General features: G+C 44.5%; 1 long non-coding RNA gene across 1 annotated transcript in view; it reads right to left on the bottom strand.

Moving 5' to 3' along the window:
- The window catches only part of LOC308642630, a 44,933-nt gene extending 32,898 nt beyond the window's left edge, over window positions 1-12,035 (bottom strand). The window contains exons 1-2 of the long non-coding RNA XR_014020595.1: window positions 11,950-12,035; window positions 7,573-7,698 (exon numbers count right to left, since the gene is read on the bottom strand). This is a non-coding gene — a long non-coding RNA (uncharacterized lncRNA). The remainder of the gene's footprint in view (window positions 1-7,572; window positions 7,699-11,949) is intronic.
- Between the last annotated feature and the right edge of the window lie 2,092 nt (window positions 12,036-14,127).

Below are 14,127 nucleotides of genomic sequence, written 5' to 3'. Positions count from 1 at the left end.
AGTAATTAACACGTACATCAAATACTTTTTTCCTTTGATATGATATGGTACTAGAATTTAAACCCTGATGAAGGTGCCAAAATTAACTGCAATGGGAAATGAATAATAAATCTCGTGAGATGACTTTGCCCTTTGCATTAGCTTACATTCAAGGTCTTTACCAGGTTCTGTGTCCTGCTCTTTGGGAGTCTGCAAGTGAGGAACACAGGTCAGTTCTGAAGAGCTGAGTCCAGAAAAGAAAAAGGAAAACAAAAGAAACTAACCAAAACAAAAACAAACAACAAAAAAACCCCTCTGGCCCTGTACCCATTTCTCTAAATGTTCTCATCCCGCTAGTTGGGGACAGCCTTCCTCACCAGCGCCTGCTCTAAGAAAGCAGAAGCTGACTTCTTTGGGTTTGGAGGATGTATAAGGAGCTAGGGAAGGAATTTAAAGTGGGGTATGAGGCAGGAAGAGGAGATCAAAAGATCTGTAAAGGCATTTGAAGCAGACAGGAAAAGAGTAAATGTGGGACCAGAGAGAGACTAATTTGTAGCTTTTGCTTAGTATAGAAATCCCTTAATTTAACTTCCTAGGGCAGTGAATCTCAAGGGTGAGGGTCTGTTTGAGACTTCAGTGAAGGCTGTGCAGACACAACCTACACATATACCATTGTATACAGGGTGTGTGGATGGACCCGTCCATGGGCCAGAAGACCCAGATTAAGAAGCCTCCCCTCTAAAGGCAGTCTGATACTCTTCATTACTGGGTATCCTTGAAGAGTCCTTCAGAATTCTGGGCTAGTCCAAAGTGGGTGCCACATTTTAACATGGGCAAATAAGAGATAAGCCAATGAAGAATGACCAAGATGGTAGGTGTGGAATCCAAGGACCAATTGAAGAACAAAGGACATTTAGAAAGAACTACAGGGAAATATGATGGTTGGTTAGGGAAAAAAAAATGGAAGAGGGAAGTAAGTAGCCTTTGGTTTGGTTGGTTTGGGCTGTAAGACCCATCACTAAAAGAACCACATTTGACCAGCAGGAAAGAGAGCAATCTTGCCAACAATCTGAATTACCTCCTACAATTCAATCTCTACCCAGAATCTTTTTTAAGATCAGAATCACCTTATGTCACTTTTCCATTCAGACCCATCTGATGGCATCTCACCACACTTAGGATGAAATCCAAAGCCTTCACAATAGCAGGTGGGCTGTGCACCATCTGGCTTCCACCTCCCTCCCTGAGCTCATCTTCTCCCGTCCTCCCCCAGTTGCATTCTCTGGGCTGTTGGCCTTGTTTAATGTGCCAAACTCAGCCTTGCCTCAAAGCTTTGGTATCTCCTATTTCCTTTGCCTCAAATGACCTTCCCCCCAGATCTTTGGATGGTGTATCCTTCCTGTCATTCAGGTCTGGGCCAAGTTGTCAGCTCTTGAGCAGAATCTTTCCTAAGTATTCAATCCAAAGTGGTCCCCATGCCCAGGCTCACTAGACCACTCTGGTTTCTTGTCTCCATCGCATTTATCTCCACCTGAAACCCTTGTTGATTTGTTGCTATACTTTCTAGTGCTTGCTTCCCCAAACAGAAATCAAGATCCAAGAGAACCAGGCCTTTGTCTGGCTTGCCAGATTCTAGAATAGTGCCTGACAGAGAGTGGAAATATATTAAATATTCCTTGGATGAACAAACAGAGGATCCAACAGTGGAACTGCTGCCTTGTAGAGTAATCACTGACTTTTTCATTAGCAGAGGTGGCTAATCAAGGCACAGCCCTATCAGGGAGGCTGGGAAAGTTTCCTTGCATTAAATAGGTAAGTTGAGATGCACTCCAGCTTCATAGTCACACGTTCATAGCCCCATGGTCACAGAGAGGAAAGAGCACCTGCTGCTATGGATGGGTATGGTTAGAGCTTACTCCCCAAGCTCCCATATGGGAGCTTGGTTCTTAGTGTAGAGAGGTTGAGAGGTAGTGAAATCTTTGGAAGTGGGGCCTGGTTGAAGGTTTTTAGTTCTCAGTAGGATTCTGAGTCAGTTCTTGTTAGAACCAATTGTTATAAGAGTGAACTGTGTTGGTTTCCTGTCACGTGATGTGATCTCTCATTCCCACATATGTTCCAGTCATGACCACTCACTCTTAGGTCCTCACCAGAGGCCACATCAATGGGGCTGCCAGATCTTAGACTTTCAGCCTCCAAAACTATAACCTAAATAAATCTCTTTTCTTTGTAACATCACCCAGACTCAGGTATTTCACTGTAGTAATAGAAAATGGACTAATACAACTACCTTTGAAGTCAGACACACCTGGTTTCAAATCTTAGTTTCACTATGTATATATGGCAGAACTCTAAGAAAGTCAGTTAATCTCCTTCAACCTCAATTTTTACATCTGAAAAAATGAGAATAGAAATGCCTATCTTGCTGAGTTGTGGGAAATATTTATGAAGACAATATGTGCAGTGTGCCTAACACGATGTTAAATATCTACTAGGGATTTAATGAATGGCAGTTGTAGTTATGTATTCATAATTTGTTCTACAACCCATCAATGATTGATAAGAAGGATGATTTGCTGGTAATATTCAAGCAAGAAAGCTATTAAGAGGGTGTCTTTTATTTTCCTGAGAAAATAGTTTGCCTCTTCAAATTCGTTTTGTGAGTAGATAAGTGTAAATTTTGAAAAACAGAAATAAAAATGAATATCCAGCCTCGAAGTTCTGTACTGCATATCCCATTCCCTAGATAAAGCCCCAGATTTCTAGTGATCCCCTCTTCCCTCCTCTCAGAGTTACCTTGGAGAGTGACCATCTTTCTTCACAGCCTGCCATTTAGTTGTATGGGGAGGCCCTCTGTCCACATCTGTGTTGACAACTCCCTTCCTATTTGCAAGTAGGAGCATCTCGAGCTCTGTGGGTTGAGTCTGCAGCCTCAGTCTAGCAGGACACTAGGACCTGTGGCCTTCCCCTCAAAACTCACTGAGCTCGGTCTGCTCATGACAGCATCCTTCCTAAATCCCCAACTTCAGCGCAGCCTGCCCTAGTGGGAGACCTGAAGATGGCTTGAGAGAGTGAAATGAGTACAAGTCTTTGAGTCATATTTAGGTAAGCCTTGCTCATTCTAGTTTCTAAATTGAATCTTGGAAACACCTGTGAGTCTCCGTTTCCTCATCTGTAAAACAAGAATCCCATCACCTCCTGTCTGTATTGTTTATGAGCAACAAATGGGATGAGGCACAGTATTTCCAGAGCCCATCTCTCCACTGTTGCTCCCTCTTCCTCACTCCCACCACCCTCCAGAGAAAGAGTTTTCTACAACACATCTATGTCAACCAGAAGGGTTACCTTGGACTGTGACTTAATGCCCTCTTTCTAGGTAAGCCTTGATGTGGACTGTATTTAGGAGATGTGCCATTTTAAAGGACTCACCACCTCACCATTCCCATCCCTGTTTGCTCCCCATCCCGCATTTCCTTGTCCTGTGGCTCCATGGCCAGTCCAGCCCCTCTCCCAAACCTCCCTTTCATAGGTCCCCTTGCAGCCACCCACTAACTGGCCACGCCATCTCAGTAATACGACTTTGGTGCCTGTGGCTATGCCAGCACTTTGATGAAAGATTTCCTTGGAGTGCCCACTCCCGGCCCTCTGCCATGCACTCTGAGCTGTGCGGTAATGCAATCACTGTCTGTGTGAAATGAAGGGAGATGCTAACACGATGTTTCATGGCCAGAGCAGTCATGCATCTGCCCACCCCACACAAACATACACCCAGCACGTCTCTCTCCATCCTGTCCTGTCGCCAGGGGCATACAAAAGAGTGTGCTCCCCAGACATGTCACCTTGGGACTTAATGAGAAATGCAGGCAGGTGGCCAAGAAGGCCACATACCTATTACCTACAGATGACCGTCCCTGTCAAGAAAGCAGTGTCATCCCAGAGCTGTGCAGCCACAAGCCAGCCCCTTGCTGGTGGAGCCTGGGGTACAGGGCTGATAGAAACAGTAACCAGGTGACCTGGCTTTAAAAAATCTGCTCAGCCTCTGGCTTTATCATCATGAGGGACTGTTCTAACTCAGTCCACACTCACTGCCATGGCACAAGCAAATCACCAAATATGCTTCAACTGGATTTCCTGTGAAGCTGGAGAGCTCTCTGTCTCCCCAGACAGCCCACCCAGGTCCTGGCGGGCAGGGTAGCACAATGGTCAGGAGCATGGGTTTTCAGCCAGGCAGGCCTGAGCTCACATCCAACCTCTGCTGCTTACTGGCTTTGACTTTTACTCTTTTTTTTGCAACCTCCCTAAGCTCCAGTTTCCTTCACCATAGAGGGTTAACAAATGTACAGACCTTAGAAAGCTTTAGAAGGGTTAAGAGATGAAGCAAGGAAAGTGATTTGCATAGTGGGCATTAATGAGAGCAATTAAGAATCACAGAAATTATAATAAACATTTATTGAAGACTGTGTCAGGAACTGGATTAGGTGCTGAGAATACAGAGATGAGAACAATACAGTCTCAATGTAGAAAAGATGGTCATAAAAGCAGACCCTAAGACAGAGGTATGCACAGGGAATACAGGAGCACAGTTCAACATTCCAATTCTTCCTTATAATGCACTAAAATCTGCTCCCCTGACTTTACCCACTGGCCTGGGTTCGTTCATCCCTAGAGCATCTGAAATCACTCTGATCCCTCTACCTCTTGACAGTCCTTCTGCCTCTTGAAGACCACAAATCACGTCCCCCTAAGTCCCCTGGTTTCTAGGCTAAACATCCCTCATTCCAGTCTGAAAATAATAAGGCTACCTTATCTCTCCACCTGCCTTTCTCCAAGGAACAAAAGCTATTTTACCAGCCCCAGCTCATCCATCTTCTCAGCACCATGGGGCCACAAAGAAAGGAAGATTTACCTGATCCAACCCAGGTCTGGGACCAAGAGAAATTCAATTCCATCCAGGTTATCCCTAAAGTCCCCCATGGGGGCACCTCAACCCCCAGCACAGATCACAACCCTGTGACTGTGGCTTCACTTGTCTGCAGACATATCTCACCAACCTCAGCTGGTGAGACACCCTCCAGACGAACAGAAATCTGGAGGAACGCATGAGCTTATCTGGACCGGGTGCTCACTCCTGGATTCAAGAGAATCATCGAGGTGTCTCAGATAAAAACACCAACACCCACCCCCAAAGAAATTCTGATTTAAAAGATCTAAGGGCCTGAGCATCAGTATAGTTTCCACAGCTCTCTGGGGCATTCTAATATGCAGCCAGGATGAAAACCCATCTATCCTCACTTAGTATTTCCTTTTGCACTTGAGAAAACAGCCCCCAAAATGGAAGTGATTTGTCCAAGGTCACAAAGTTACTTAGAGTAGAGAACAAGATTAGGACTCCTGGCTTCCGGTTTTCAATCAAGTGTCTTTGGCACTACCTAGAAATTAACATTCTGACTTGGAATTGAAATCTTAAGCATGCGTCACTAGACGTCATAGAGAAGTAGATAATAGAGATAATTCTTCCAAACCCTAAAACTCACCATGCTAATTCTCCTAAATTGAATTTAGTTTATTCCTTTATTTGGTGTTGGGGATCAAACCTGGGGCCCTTTCAGCACATGCTCTACCACAGAGTTACACTCCCAGCCCTGTAACCCTCCTTCTAGTCTTCTCTGTTTCCCTCTCACCAGCTATATTCTGTCTTAAAATGTGGTGTCAAAATGCCATCCACAAAGGGAGACCTCTATTCGTTTTTTTTTTTTTTTTTGTAAGAAATAAGTTTAATAAAAATTAGAGGCAGCTAATTTTTTGGTTCCTTATTGCTTTAACAAGTATGTGTACATAAAATAAAGTTTTCATTTCCATTCTTCCATCATACATTGGATTTGAATGATTTAATTTGTCTTTTTTTTTTATTTTATTGTTGGTTGTTCAAAACATTACATAGTTCTTAATATACCATATTTCACAGATTGATTCAAGTGGGTTATGAACTCCCATTTTTACCCCGTATACAGATTGCTGTGTCACATCAGTTACATTTCCATTGATTTACAAATTGCCTTTCTAGTGACTGATGTATTCTGCTGTCTATCCCATTCTCCACTATCCCCCCTCCCCTCCCCTCCCCTCCCCTCCCCTCCCCTTCTCTCTCTCCACCCCCTCTACTATAAATCGTTTCTTCCACTTATATAATTTTTCTCCTACTCCTCCTTTCCTCAGCCAAGAGAATTACACAGAAAGGAACCTCATCGTAAATCAAGAGCCAAAAGCAATTCGTAAAACCAAATTAAGGCCCTGAGCATTCAGCGATGCCTCTTTAGAAATCAACCCGTCAGGTTCACCCCCTGCTAGATAAAGGCTACAGGAGGGGGAGAAAAAGCAACAATATTAAAATTCCAGAAATGCAATCTGAAATAAATAAGTGATATTTTTCTGGCCAAGGTAATGCAAGGGTTTTAGTTCCCAATGTGATGGAGCTACTTTACATTTTAATAAATGCACATTGAGAAAATAATATTATTGCTCTGATATTGGGAGATTATTTGTGAACATAAAATATTAGAACTTGTCAGGAAGGCATTTATTTTCTTTTTCCTTCTTTCTCTACTGCAATATTCTTTCACCTAATAGAAGATGATTGCAAAAATAATTATATCAAACAGTGGCCAACACACACAAAATAAATGGGAAAAAATGAAGGTTATCTGGCGTCAGATGGGAAACATGAGAAGGGGAAGTGTGTGTCAGATCAGGGGGAGGTAACTGCACATCAATCAGATGATTACAGAGTGGGTGGAAAAAATTAAAGCGACTGATTGGTTGCTGAATGTTCCGATCCCAAATGAAAATCAGAACATGGATCAGAACTCATTAACCAAATTATCCATTTCCCATATCCATGTACAAAAGCCAAAAAAAATGTAAATGGAGTTTTATGTTTAGCAAAATAATCTAACTTTAAAATGCATCCATGTGTGAGGCTGTAATCACAGAAGATGGGAACCCATCATCAATTTCAGATGGTTCTTGAACCCCTGAAATCATGCATATTCACAAACATGCTTTTATCTGGCAAGAGGTTCCCTGGGTTTTAGTGTGTTTCTAAAGGGGTTCTTTATCAAAATTTAATAAAAATAAAAAATTAAGAACTGCTAAACCAGCCCACCCCTTCATGTAGAAATAAGGGCTGCAGGTGGTACTCAGTAGTAGTGCACTTGCCTAGCACACATGGGTTCTATACCCAGGACTGCAAAAAATAAAAACTAATTAATTAATTAATTAAAAGGAAAACTGTCTTTAGAAAGCAGTTTGGGAGTTCACAAAAAAGTTAAATATAGCGTTATGGTTTGGATGTGAGGTGTCCCCCAAAAGCTCGCATGTGAGACACTGCAAGAAGATTCAGAGGAGAATGATTGGGTTGTGAGAGTCTTAACCCAATCAGTGAATTAATCCCTGGTGGGATTAATTGAAGTGGGGAATTAGGGAGTGGCTTGAGGGATATATTTGTAGCTGGAAAGTGGAGTTTCTCTCTCTGCTTCTTGACTACCCTTTGAGCTGCTTCCCTCTGCCACACTCTCCCGCCATGATGCTCAGCCTTACCTCGAGCCCTGAGGAATGGAGCCGGTCTTCTATGAACTAAGACCTCTGAATTCATGATCCCTCAAATAAAAATTTCTTCTTCTGTAATTATTCTGGTTGAGTCCTTTAGTCACAGCAGCAAAAAAGCTGATTAAAACACACAGTTATCTATCACAGAACCCAGCCTTTGTATTTATACATACATATATAGAGATGAATAACCAAGAAAGCAAAAACATTCACACAAAAACTTACACCTATGTTCCTAGCAGCATTAGTCAAAAGAGCCAAAAAGTAGAAATAATCCAAATGTCCATCAACTGATGAGTGGATTTTTTAAATGTGATATGGCCACACAGTGGAATACTATTTGTCTATAAAAAATAATTAAGTACTAAAGCTTGCTATAACATATATAGAGCTTAAAAACATTATGCTTACTTAGTGAAAGAAGATAGCCACAAGAGGCCACATATTGTATTATTCCATTTAAATAAAATGTCCAAAATAGACAAAACTATAGAGACAGAGAGCAGATTAATGGTTGGTAGCAAGTGGAGAGGAATGGAGATTGGTTGCTAATGGGGATGGGGTTTATTTGGGGGGTGATGAAATTGTTCTGAAATCAGATAGAGGCCTTGCTTGTACATGTTATAAATATGCTTTAAAACTACTAAACTATATACTTTAAAAGGGCAAATTTTATGTTTCCTGAACAATATCTCTTTTTTAAATGAGTGTGATAAAGAAAATACTGTCCCCGGTAACTTACAGCTTCACCAGTTAGTAGCACAGCCAGATAACAGAAACATAATAACCACAGGTATGAGACGGAGAAAATTAATCCCAATGGATGTCACTTGAACTTATTCGCTCCAGTGCTGATAGAGTGCTATTGTAAGCCAGGGTGCTCAGGCCCTGAGGTACCCCAGTGAACAAGGGGACGTGCTCCTGGCTCTCAAAGTTGTTACTCTGGTCGGGGGAGACAGTGCACCACACACACCTAACTATGCAGGTGCAGCCGTGGTGAGACCAGTGAAGGAGGGGCCCAGGGGACGTGGGAAGAGCGAGGATGTGTAACAGGCCAGCCGGGCCTGGGTCAGGAGGCTTCCTTGAGGAGGTGGTCTCTTCGGGGAACCAAGAGCAGCTTTAAGAAACTGAAGAAGATCCATGTGGCAAGGGCAGGAGTGACGTGAGTTCTAGAGGGACAGCAGAGTCCTGCAGGTCAGGTGAAGTGCTAGATGTTCAGCCTAAGCTTGACCAAGCTGAGACGTGATCTGCTCAGCCACTGGAGAAATGATGGAAAGAGAGGCCGCTTGGACATCTAGAGGGTGTGGAGATTTCCATGGTCTCACCTGGCCCTGGGGTCAGAACCTGGCCATGTATGGCCTGGAGAGCTGCCAACGGTAGGATGCTTATGGGAAGGGCACGGAAAGTAAAGCTGGACAAATTATGTTACAACTGCATCTGGACTCTGCCTGCCACACCTCCAGAAAGAGAAACCAAGTGAAAAGGAAGGCCAGGAGATGGGAAAGGGGTCCTCAAAACCCAAGGGGACGCCTAGGCAGAACGGAGCATAGATTCTCCTCAATGGACGTGGATGACCTCCCAATAATCCCCTCCTGAGCTGAAATATCCCCAGTCCAAGATGCACTGGACACATCAACCCTGCCGCACACTCTGCCTTAGCAACACAAGGCACCATAGTGTTGGGGTTTCCCCTTGTTGATGGCAGAAGTGATGGAGAGCTGAGATTCACTGCTCTGTCCAGCATGGTGAGAGGATCATCCTGCAGATCACTGACCCAGGAAAAGATCAAGATTCAAAATCTGAAGAAGAGTTTGCACTGAATGTGCATCCATTTTTGCAGAGCCAAAGTGCCTTAACTTGGAGGATTGTTAAGTCAAAGACCATCTTATAGCTTAAACCAAGGATGTGAGCAAGGTGGATAAAGACTGTTAAAGGGAACCCCAAAGTTTGAAAGAAGCCTAATTTTATAAAAGGCATTGTCCCTCCATAATAGTCTGCTTTCTGTTGCTGTAACTGAATACCACAGACCAGCTTATTTATGAAGGACAGAAGTTTATTTGACTCACGGTTCTGGAGGCTAGGAAGTCTAAGAGCATAGCACCTGCATCTAAGAAGCATCTGGGGAGGGCCTAGTCCATGCATCGTCACATGGCAGGACAGAGCAAATGTGCAGCTCAGGTCCCTTTTCCTCTTCTTATAAAGCAACTAATCCCATTATGGTGACTCCACACTCATGACCTCGCCCAATCCTAATAACCTGCCCAAAGCCCCCCTTCAAATACCAATTGACATGTGAATTTAGAAATTAGGTTTTCAACACGTGAATGTTGAAACCATAGCACCCTAAAGGTATTAAAAGCTAAAAATGCAAATAAGATATAAAAGGAAAATAATGAGAGGGTAGACGGTGGTGGTAACCATAACAGTAATGACAGCACAGAGCATTGTGAGCCAAGAACTGGGCTAAGTTCATTACAACCATTATCTCTTAATTTCCCCTTTTTCCCTATCATACGGTGAGGTGGTGGTGGTTCTTCTTCTTCTTCTTCTTCTTCTTCTTCTTCTTCTTCTTCTTCTGTCCCCCATTTTTTTTTTTTTTTGGTGGTGGTGGTGGTGCTAGGGATTGAACCCAGAGGCATTTACCACTGAGCTACATCCCTAGTCCATAGGTGTATATATATATATATATACATATATATACATATATATATATATATATATATATATATATATATATATATATATATATATATAATGTGTTTATTGAGACAGGGTCTCCCTAAATTGCTGAGGGTCTTGTTATTTGCTGAGGCTGATCTCAAACTTGCAATATTCCTGCCTAGGACTCCTGATTCACTGATATTATAGGCGTGCACCTCCATGCCCAGACAAGGCAGGTGCCATTATTTTCCTTACCTCTCAGACCTTTCAGCTTCCATTAAGAACTTTCCCAAGGTCACACAACTAAGAAGCACTGGAGGTAGATTTTAACATGGCAGTCACTTCCTATATCTGTTTTCCTAGCCCCTAAGATACCCTGCCTCTTTCTGCAAAAGCCTCCATCACAGGTTGTCCAGAGGCCTCCAGATGCATCTCGTTTCCTCCTGCATCCAGGAGATGTGTTTCTAAAACCTGCAGCCTCCAAAGCCCTGGCTGTGTCAAGCTGAGGAGGCCCAGAGCATCTTGGGCTAAGTTCCACCTTAGCCATCTGCAAGGAACAGATATTTTCAGCTCTGTGAGCAGGATGCTTCTGTCCAGATCTGCACAGACCTGGGGAGGCTTCTGAGACTGCTTCAAAAGTCCAGGCAGGAAACTGCCCTGAGGGAGATGGCCAGCCTTCTAAGGGACAAAGGGAAGGATGGATCTCTTCAGCAAGTTCCCACTGTCCCTAACCCTATAGTCCTGGCTCCAGAGGGGAAGAGAATGACCCCTGCAGACTCTCACTGTTGGCTCCCTTTCATGATAGTAGCAGAGCCTCATATTTGTAGAGTGCTCTGCAGCCCATAGGCCTCCTTCCTGAATCCTCTCTCATAGTGAGTAGATGGAAGTCATTATCCCCCAGTACCATAAGGTCACAGGCCAGGCCAGGTTAGCCTGTCATCCAAGGTATGTCCTCTTAGTCCTCATGCCCAACATGCTCATTTATTGATAAGTTTTATTGCTTGGGAAACTGTTCAATAAAATCCTCTTGCAGATGACAGTTCAAAATTCCCCCACTCTCTTGGCATTGTTCTCATATTTTGAAGCTCAATGAAGTACAATGATTAACAGCACAGGTTTTAGAGTCAGGTCAGGTCTAACGTTGCGACTGAATTAATATGAGACCTTGGACTAGTTTCCTTAACCTCCTTGAGCCTCAGTTTCTTCATCTGTAAAGTAGAAATAATAATAGTATCTTCCAACAACATTGGGTTGTTCTGAGGATTTGTTGCAGCTACACACATGAGTCTTATCTCTATGCCTATCACATAGTAAGAGTTCAATTAATGTTAGCTGCTAGTTTGTTAATAATTAACAAGAAAATATTCACAATAAGAATGAGTTGGAGGTAAGAGTGATTCTCAGCTTTTGTTGCATATTAGAATCACAGGGAAAATTAAAACCTCAGAGTTCCTCCCCTGTAACTATTAAATCAGCATTTCTGGTAAAGAACTAGTTGTACTTTTTAAAGCTTTCTCGGGTGGATCCAAACTGCAGCCAAAATGGAGAACCATTGGAACCAGATGATCCAAGATCCCAGTTCTTTCAAAGTCCTCCCAGCTCAATTTCCCACAAGTAAGCATGCATCTGAGGTCCCCCAGCAAGGAGCAAGAGCAAAGCTGTCGCCTAATTCTGGCTTCAAACACATTTGCATGCCCTTGCACTTGCCTTTCCTGAAGTCACTCGTGGCCTCAAAGACAGGTTGAGAAAGAGACCTTCCTTACACATGTCCCAAGGCAGGAATAACTCTGGTCAGTTATCCACCGTTGTCACACTCAGGATAGACAAAAGGAAATCATAAATAATAAATGCCACATAAACAATGTCCAATTAACCCAGCCACCAGCCCCTGGAGGAAGGCATGCATTAGTTCTCCTGGCAAGAGGCTAAGCGGAGACATTAAGGGAGCTGCTTAAGGCCACACAGTTGTGCTCTCAAGCCTGCCCAGTCTTCCACAAGCTGCCCCTTCCCGCCAGCAGGAGTGACACAAACCCAAGTCACATGGATGGCCAGCTCTCCCTGAAGCGCTCCACAGTTTAGCACAATTTTGCATGGAGTTATCTCCAAGCTAGGTTTTCCCCCCATTCTCCTATAATACTAATTGCATTACATTTCTTTTTTGAAACAAATACCCCTCTGGCCTGAATGTTTCTGCTACCTCCCCTGACCCACAGTGATTCATTTGTTTATCAGGGCTCAGAATGAACTGCCTGAACTGTGTGCTTCTTCAGCTGGACTCCAGGGCTCCTCTGTGTCCCTGCTCCTCCTGCCAGGACATGCTTTTCTCCCTGGGCCTCCTTATTGCCCATCTCTGTACCAGAAGCACACTGCTGGCAGGTAAGCCCCAGGAAATGCCAGTCATGTGTGCTAGTTCTCAGTTTGCGAGCGGCCCAGTGCTCTGATGTCCCCTGCCTCCCTCCTCATTGAATTCCTAGCACCCAGGGACCACTATCCCCTTAACCAGGGAGGGTGAGGAGGGGCGGCTTCTACTGCAGCCACAGAGCTTTGTGGATGGATTAGTTCAGGGTGATTACTGAGCTCAGAAGAAAGGAACTTAGTGATTAAGGGAGCCATTCCGGAAGGAGAGGAGAAGGATCCTAAAAACACCTGCTTGGGAACACTGGAGTAGGGCCAGGCAGGCGCCTCCCACAGACAAGAGGAAGGGCACCAGAGGCTAAATGTAGCGGAATAGCAAGGTTAGTGAATTTAATGAGGTGATCTTAGGCAGCTTAATTCAGCTCGATAGCCTGGGGCTAGAAGAGGAGCCCTGTGTAGGAAGTCAGAAGTTAGGTCTGCACTAATTAGATTGCACAATCGCCTTGTTATTCAGCACCTTGTTTCTCCAGCCTACCAGGTAGACGGGGGGCTCCTCAGAGGAGCTCCTCCAAGGGGCTTCTGGAACTGTCCCCTTCAACTACCTCCTGCCTTTTTCTCCCACTTGATCTGACCCAGCCCCACCCCTTACCCCCCCCCAAGTGTCCCGGAAATTGGCACCTAACTCAGACTCCACTGGGACCACGCTTCCCTCCTCAGCACAACAAGGGTTGGCCAGAGAGCCTCAGGAGAGCCACAGTGGACTCAGCATGGCCCTGGCTGCTACAATGGGCTGGACAGTGGCCCTGGTGCCTGGGTGGTCCCTTTCCCCCAGCCTTGCCGCTATGGAGCTTACCCAGGAGTGGTGTTTGTCCCTGGGGAGAGTGAGGATTCTGTCTTATCACCCTGTTGGTTGCAAGCTCTCAGCGACCCTCTCTGTTCATCTGTGCACACTGCAGGGCTAAGACCCTGAAGGGGAAGGAGATGGAGTCTGTCCTTATAAAGTCATGGAGGACTCCATTTCTCCATATGTAAAATGACCAATTGCAGAAGGCTATCATAGGAGGGTCACAGAGCAAACCCTTGCAGAAGTGAAGCCCCATTTTGACCTTGCTAGTAACGGCTCTCAGGGTTAAGACTCTAAGGGCAGGGGCAGCCATTTAATGCCTACACGATAGTAACAGCCAGCAATTAATAATGGCAATAATAGTTCTTTGAACACGGAGAGCTGCTTATCAATGGGCAAGGGAGCTGAGCTCCTGCTCCCAAGGGACAGCCCCACCTGTGGAGAGGCTGCTCCCCCCAGTGGAAGGAGTTGGTCATGGCCGGCGAGAGCCAGGCAGGGAATCCTGCTCTTCCTGCCTGCTTGTTCCAAAGGTCCTTCCTCTCCCAGCCAGATTGCAAGTCCACACCGGAAAACAGTCCCAGCCACATCAAATGGGACTGGTCTGTCCAGAACCACACCAATGTGTCAGCAAACTCTTCATATTGCCACTTGGGCCTCAGTTTTTTTTTCTTTTTCTTTTTTTTTTT

This window comes from Spermophilus citellus (assembly GCF_964194105.1).
Source record: "Spermophilus citellus genome assembly, chromosome: 2".
Classification (NCBI taxonomy): Eukaryota; Metazoa; Chordata; class Mammalia; order Rodentia; family Sciuridae; genus Spermophilus; species Spermophilus citellus.
Note: the sequence above shows the minus strand (reverse complement) of the source record. Positions and strands in the feature narration are given on the sequence as shown.